Source organism: Arachis hypogaea, chromosome 9 (genome assembly GCF_003086295.3).
Source record: "Arachis hypogaea cultivar Tifrunner chromosome 9, arahy.Tifrunner.gnm2.J5K5, whole genome shotgun sequence".
Taxonomy (NCBI): domain Eukaryota; kingdom Viridiplantae; phylum Streptophyta; class Magnoliopsida; order Fabales; family Fabaceae; genus Arachis; species Arachis hypogaea.
Genome location: NC_092044.1, coordinates 60,736,651 through 60,744,874, shown reverse-complemented (window position 1 = coordinate 60,744,874; position 8,224 = coordinate 60,736,651). Strand labels below are relative to the sequence as shown.

The 8,224-nt window shown below is 37.0% G+C and overlaps 1 non-coding gene across 1 annotated transcript; it reads right to left on the bottom strand.

Annotated features, from left to right (window-relative positions):
- Positions 1-6,546: 6,546 nt before the first annotated feature.
- On the bottom strand, positions 6,547-6,650 carry LOC112713705 (small nucleolar RNA R71). The gene has a single exon (XR_003158676.1). It is a non-coding gene; the product is annotated as a small nucleolar RNA R71 (small nucleolar RNA).
- Positions 6,651-8,224: the final 1,574 nt, after the last annotated feature.

Below are 8,224 nucleotides of genomic sequence, written 5' to 3'. Positions count from 1 at the left end.
CTTGGGTGGTGGAATTTTACTCCAATTACTACTCCCCTTCTCTTCAGACTATTTTTATGCGCCGGAAGCAAGTCCCGGTTTTGGAAGAAGCTATTCAAGGGTTACTTAAAGTCTTGCTAGTGGCGGATGAGGTAGATGGTTACCAAGAGGCCCTACGCCAATGTGATGACTTTGAATTTGATTTTGATTGGCATTCTATTCTTAGGGTCATTACTGGACCGGAGGCTTTTTGTACCTGAGGGAGCCTCAGACCCCGGCATAAGAGCATTGATGGACGTCATCTCACTGTAGAGGCTCAAGCATGGGCCCAGATCTTATCTCATTACGTGCTTCAAAGCACTCACGAGTCATCGATCACCGTAGACTTTGCCTTACTAGTTTGTTGCATACATACTGAGCGGCCGGTCAATATCGCTCTCCTCCTCCAACAAGCCATGGGTCGTGTCCACGCTAAAGGTAATCTCCCGCTTCCTACCATGGTGACAGATTTGGTTGTTGCTGCTGGTGTGCCCCAAGAGGCTAAGGATGTGAAAGCAATGAATCCAACAAAGGGCGACATCGTCCCAATCAAAAAATATCTCAAGCCTTCGGTAGAAAACACAGGCCTTGACATAGCTACTCCCTCGGACATCCCTATCACTTCATCAGCACCACAACAATCGTCCCACCACCTTCTTGTAGCTCTTCATAAGAAGATGGACAAATATAAACGGCGGAACCAACGCTGATTTGCTTATGTCAAGAAGCTCTTGAGTACTGTGACCCCGCCTATAGAGGAGCCGGAGATCTCCATATTCACTTCGAACTTAAGTGAAGATGGCACCCATGGAAGGGATAGTGGAAGTTCCGAACCCGATCCCCCTTACGCCTTACCAACAGCACGGAGGACAGTGCTAATTCTTAAGTTTGGGGAGGTCGTTCGACCGATCTCCGCAGGTAATAATCTCTCCTTTTCAACACCCTAAACCTTGATTTTCCTTTGTTAATTAGGATAGATTGCATGGTTAGTTTTTTTTTGAACACTTTTTGCATGGTAGTTGCTTTGGTCTACTTGGTTAGGGTGATGACCTCTTTTCCAAGAAATTATTTTTAGGGCAGCCAAGAGTTCCCTTTTATTATTCATATTTGAAGACCAAAAAATCTCAATTGCTTGATTCTTGTCATAGTTAATTGCTTAGTTCTAGAGTAGAAACAGATTATATGTTCTCTTGTTAGATTGACATTGCTCAAACCTTTCTTTGGTGACTTGATTTAGTTTCTTGCACTTTAAGATTTCTTGCATGTTAAGTCTAGTAGTTTAAATTTTTTATCATGATTCCCAAACCTCGGAATTCAAACCAATATTGATGCACATGTTTGCCCATTCCTTGTGAGACGACCCGAGGTTTGAATACCTTGGTTTACTTTTATTGGGGTTGAACTTTGTGACAACCAATCTTTAAAATTTGATTGAGAATTATTTGTCGGTTGAGAGCTAAACTTGCAATGTGAGTATTTTCATGAAATTCTTTACCGACAATAGTTCTCCTATCACTAGCGCAGATATATATATACAATAGAGTCTCAAAATACAGATAACGAAGCTCAAGACGCGATTTGCGAAAGTAACCGGTCCGAGCATATAAGTATACATACATACATATATAGGAGAACCCAAAAGAAACACAAAACACAGAGTTACAAAACATGGTTCTCCAAAATAAACTCTATGAGGAGTTAATACAGTATATATAAACAATGGAGAATATAAGTATCTATGCAAGTACATATAACCAACAAGAGCCCAAAAGATAGGAATCTTTGCTAATCAGAAGCTTCAAGCATGCCTCAACGAGGAGCCTCATGTCCTGCATCTGAAAACCACAAAATCCGCATGGGTAAGAACCGGAGGTTCTCAGTATGGTAATAGTGCCCACATATCTAACATATAATGTCCTGAGAAAGCCGTAGGCAATCCTAGAACTTCCAATATATAAATAAAGCTTATAAACATAACTAAACCATGATAAATGAAAATAGGAAACTAACTAAGGATCTTTAATCTAACTAAAACTCCCCTTTCCTACTCCTCCGAACCTCCCAACTGCCACCGGGAATTTGATATTGTAAACATAATTATGTCAAGCAAGGAAATCACAAATAGAAAACAGATACGACAGTTAAACAAGTAGCAAGAAATTATGCAGTCAATAAGGTAGTCCAAACAAATCACACCAATCAAACATATAAATGCATATGATGCATGCCTGTCCTAGTGGCTGATTAGTCTCATCTGTCGGTTATAAAGCCAACCCGACAAGTCCTGGTAGCTAACCATTGGAATGTCCCTCTATCGTGCATCCCCAACTCGAGTTATTCACAATCATAATTATCAATATATATATATATATATATATATATATATATATATATATATATATATATAAATAACACCCATACTGGTGTTTATCCATGGGGACGAGCTCATCCGAAACTTTCACAGTGTCCGGCCACACTTACGACATAGGGTCAGCAGAGTATCGAGTTCTCAACCTGGAGCACGTGGTAGCTAGCCACTGCTTTCACCCAAGAAAACTCGTATCTCAGATAAAGGAAGTGCAAAAATCACATTTCAATCAATAAGCATATATGCAATCAGGGCATAATTCTTCGCCAGCCATAATTCATTAACAAACACAGCCCTTTAGCTCAGGGCATATACAGCACTTCCACTGTCATCCTTAGTAACGCATACAATCATCATTAATCATGTTTCATCATTAATTCTCCATTTACTTCCTCCACAAGTTACTATATTTCCTAGCTTCTTCTCATTTCTAGGCATATGATGAGCGGATAATTTATACGCTTTTTGGCATTGTTTTTAGGTAGTTTTTAGTAGGATCTAGCTACTTTTAGGGACATTTTTAATAGTTTTTATGCAAAATTCACATTTCTGGACTTTACTATGAGTTTGTGTGTTTTTCTATGATTTTAGGTAATTTCTGGCTGAAATTGAGGGACCTGAGCAAAAATCTGATAGGAGGCTGACAAAGGACTGCTGATGCTATTGGATTCTGACCTCCCTGCACTCGAAATGGATTTTTTGGAGCCACAGAATTTCAAATGGCGCACTCTCAACCGCGTTGGAAAGTAGACATCCAGGGATTTCTAGCAATATATAATAGTCCATACTTCATTCAAGTTTTGACGATGCAAACTGGCGTTCAACGCCAGTTCCATGTTGCATTCTGGAGTCAAACGCTAGAAACACGTCACAAACCAGAGTTAAATGCCAAAAACACGTTACAACTTGGCGTTTAACTCCAAGAGAAGCCTCTGCACGTGTAAAGCTCAAGCTCAACCCAAGCACACATCAAAGTGGACCCCGGAAGTGGATTTCTGCACTTAGACTTATTTCTGTAAACCCTAGCAACTAGTTTAGTATAAATAGAACTTTTTACTATTGTATTTACATCTTTGATCAGTTTATGCGATCTTAGACGTTGGGGGCTGGCCTCTCGGCCATGCCTGGACCTTGTTCTTTTGTATTTTTAATGGTGGAGTTTCTACACACCATAGATTAAGGTGTGGAGCTCTGCTGTACCTCGAGAATTAATGCAAAGTACTACTATTTTTCTATTCAACTCTCATTTATTTCTATTCTAAGATATCCATTCGCACCTAAGAACCTGATGAATGTGATGATTATGTGACGCTCATCATCATTCTCACCTATGAATGCGTGCCTGACAACCACTTCCGTTCTACAAGCAAACAAGCTAGAGTGAGTATCTCTTGGGTTCCTTAACAAGAATCTTCGTGGTATAAGCTAGAATCCATTGGCAGCATTCTTGAGAATCCGGAAAGTCTAAACCTTGTCTATGGTATTCCGAGTAGGATTCAAGGATTGAATGATTGTGACGAGCTTCAAACTCGCGAGTGTTAGGTGTAGTGACAGATGCAAAAGGATCAATGGATCCTATTCCAGCATGATCGAGAACTGATAGATGATTAGCCGTGTTGTGACAGAGCACCTGGACCATTTTCACTGAGAGAACGGATGGTAGCCATTGACAACGGTGATCCCACAACATACAGCTTGCCATGGAAAGGAATATGCATGATTGGATGGAGACAGCAGGAAAGCATACGTTCAAAAAGCCATACAGCACCTTCATACGGTTATCTGAAATTCCACCAATGAGTTACATAAGTATCTCTATCTTTATTTCATGCTTTATTTATCTTTATATTCGAAAACCATTACAACCATTTGAATCCGCCTGACTGAGATTTACAACGTGACCATAGCTTACTTCATACCAACAATCTCCGTGGGATTGACCCTTACTCACGTAAGGTTTATTACTTGGACGACCCAATGCACTTGCTGGTTAGTGATGCGAAGTTGTGAAGAAAGTGCTGAGATTATAAACGCGCATACCAAGTTGAGCTCCATGGTTAGAGATCACAATTTTGTGCACCATGTTTTTGGCGCCGTTGCCGGGGATTGTTGAGTTTGGACAACTGACGATTCATCTTGTTGCTCAGATTAGGTAATTTTCTTTTCAAAAAGTTTTCAAAAATCTTTCAAAATTTTTTTTATTTGTTTTCGTTTTTCCAAAAAGAAATTTCTGAAAAATCCAAAAAAATTAATAAAATCATAAAAATAAAAAATATATTTTTTTTCTTGTGTGCATCTAGTGTCAATTTTTGAGTTAGGTGTCAATTGCATATTTTCATTTTTTTTTTCAAAATTTTTGAAAAATTCATGCATAGTGTTCTTCATGATCTTCAAGTTGTTCTTGATAAGTCTTCTTGTTTGATCTTCATATTTTCTTGTTGTGTCTTTTGTTGTTTTCATATGCATTTTTGCATTCATAGTGTCTAAAATTAAAAATTTCTAAGTTTGGTGTCTTGCATGTGTTTCTTTTCTTACAAATTTTTCAAAAACAAGTCCTGATGTTCATCATGATCTTCAATGGGTTCTTGCATGCATCATGTGTTTTGATTCATAATTTTTAAATTTTGAGTCATTTAGTTGTTTTTATCTCTCATCATTAAAGTCAAAAAAATCAAAAAAATATCTTTTCCTTATTTCTCTCATAAATTTCGAAATCCTTGGGTAGACTTAGTCAAAAATTTTTAAAATAAGTTGTTTCTTGTTAGTCAAGTCAAGATTTCAATTTCTAAAATCCTATCTTTTCAAAATATTTTTCAAAAATCAAATCTTTTTCACTTTTTTTTATTATTTTCGAAAACTCTTTAAAAGTTATTTTCAAAAATCTTTTTCTTAATTTTATCTTTTATTTTCGAAAACTTTACTAACAATTAATGTGATTGATTCAAAAATTTGAAGTTTGTTACTTTCTTGTTAAGAAATGTTCAATCATTAAATTCTAGAATCATATCTTTTAGTTTCTTGTTAAGTCAAGTCATCAATTTTAAAAATTAAATCTTTTTCAACCATATCTTTTCAATCATATCTTTTCAAACATATCTTTTTCAATTCATATCTTTTTTCAAAATCAATTTCAAAATCTTTTCCAACTTCTTATCTTTTAAAAATTGATTTTCAAATCTTTTTCAACTAACTAATTGACTTTTTTGTTTGTTTCTTATCTTTTTCAAAACCAGCTAACTACTTTTCTATCTCTAATTTTTGAAAATTCCTCACCCTTTTTCAAAATTCTTTTTAATTAACTAGTTGTTTTAAATTTTGATTTTTATCTTACTTCTCCTCTTATTTTTGAATACTAACTAATTTTAAAATAAAAACAAAAATATTTTCCTTTTCTTTTTAATTAATTTTCAAAATTACTCCCCTATCTCATCTTCTTCAATTTATTTATTCATTTACTAGCACTTCTCTTCATCTAAAAATTCGAACCCTCTTTTCTCCTCTGTGTTCAAATTTTTTTGTTCTCCTTCTTCTATTCTTTTCTTCTTCTACTCACATAAAGGAATCTCTATACTGTGGCATAGAGGATTCCTCTTCTTTTCTATTCTCTTCTTTTTCATATGAGCAGGAACAAGGACAAGGACATTCTTGTTGAAGCAGATCCTGAACCTGAAAGGACTCTAAGGAGGAAGCTAAGGGAAGCTAAAGCACAACCTTCTGGAGAGGACTTGACAGAAACATTCGAAAAAAAAGAAGACATGGCAGCCGAAAATAACAACAATGCCAACAATGCAAGGAAGATGCTTAGTAACTTCACTGCACCAAATTCCAACTTACATGGAAGAAGCATCTCAATCCCTGCCATTGGAGCAAACAATTTTGTGCTAAAGCCTCAATTAGTTTCTCTGATGCAACAGAATTACAAGTTTTATGGACTTCCATCAGAAGATCCTTTTCAGTTCTTAACTGAATTCTTGCATATTTGTGATACTGTTATGACCAATGAGGTTGATCCCGAGGTCTACAGGCTTATGCTTTTCCCTTTTGCTGTAAGAGACAGAGCTAGAGTATGGTTGGACTCTCAACCTAAAGACAGCATGGACTCTTGGGATAAGCTGGTTACAACTTTCTTAGCCAAGTTCTTTCCTCCTCAAAAGTTGAGCAAGCTTAGAGTGGATGTTCAAACCTTCAGACAAAAAGAAGGTGAATCCCTCTATGAAGCTTGGGAGAGATATAAGCAACTGACCAAAAAGTGTCCTTCTGACATACTTTCAAAATGGACCATCCTGGATATATTCTATGATGGTCTGTCTGAATTGTCTAAGATGTCATTGGACCATTCTGTAGGTAGATCTATTCACCTAAAGAAAACGCATGTAGAAGCTCAGGAACTCATTGACATGGTTGCAAATAACCAGTTCATGTACACTTCTGAAAGGAATCCTGTGAGTAATGGGACACCTCAAAGGAAGGGAGTTCTTGAAATTGATGCTCTGAATGCCATATTGGCTCAGAACAAAATGTTGACTCAGCAAGTTAACATGATTTCTCAGAGTCTCAATGGATTGTAAAATGCATCCAACAGTACTAAAGAAGCATCTTCTCAAGAAGAAGCTTATGATCCTGAGAACCCTGCAATGGCAGAGGTAAATTACATGGGTGAAGCCTTTGGCAACACCTATAACCCTTCATGGAGAAATCACCTGAATTTTTCATGGAAGGATCCACAGAAGCAAGGCTTCAATAATAACAATGGTAGAAGAAACAGGTTTAGCAATAGCAAGCCATTTCTATCATCTTTTTAGCAACAGACAGAGAATTCTGAGCGGAGCCCCTCTATCTTAGCAAACATAATCTCTGATCTATCTGAGGCCACTTTAAGTTTCATGAATGAAACAAGGTCCTCCATTAGAAATTTGAAGGCACAAGTGGGTCAGCTGAGTAAGAAAGTCACTGAAACTCCTCCTAGTAGTCTCCCAAGCAATACAAAAGAAAATCCAAAAAGAGAGTGCAAGACCATAACCTTGCTTGGTGTGGCCGAATGCACAGAGGAGGAGGAGGACGTGAATCCTGTAACGGCCTAGCCCCGAAGAAACGGCGCTTTTTCGGGATCAAACGGAATTTTTACAGAATTTTTAGGAATTTCTATGCATGTAAGCACCTCCACTGCACAGGTGCTGTGTCATCAAGCTGTTGAGTCAGCAGCTTGATTGCACAGGACACCTCTCCTAATCTAAGAAGGCACGTCGCGAAGAGTTACGTTTTTGAGCCACTTCGGGCCCGAATTTCAAAATTCTGATTTCTGTGGTTAGTCTCTATGTGACGAGCCGGTCACGAATTTCGAGAGAAAAATTATATTAATATAATATTCATATATTATTATTTGATTCTGAATATTATATTATTATCTTCTCTACTGTGATTAATGTTGATCTATGTTTAGTAATATAATAACTGAGCTAGAAATCTACCGGTAACGGATAATACCGGCAATCTTAGATGAACTTAGCACTGCTAATACTTCATCATATATCTTTTATTCTTATGATTATCCAGTTACTAGTGTCATTTACACTAAGTAACTTAATGTTTATCCATTGGCAGTGTAATTACTTAAGTTCTAATACATCTAGCTTTAGTAATTATCCTTTGTGAGATATTTTGACAAGTAACTTTTGGATAATCATCATCCAAAAGCCACGGCCTCCCTTGGACAGCTTGGCTATCATTTCTGTTCTTGGAAAAGCTTAGAACACCATGAAAGAAAACCATGAAACTTCCATGAACACCTGAGCTTCTTTCTCCGTTCTTTCTCAAACCGGAACCCCTATCAAAAATCTA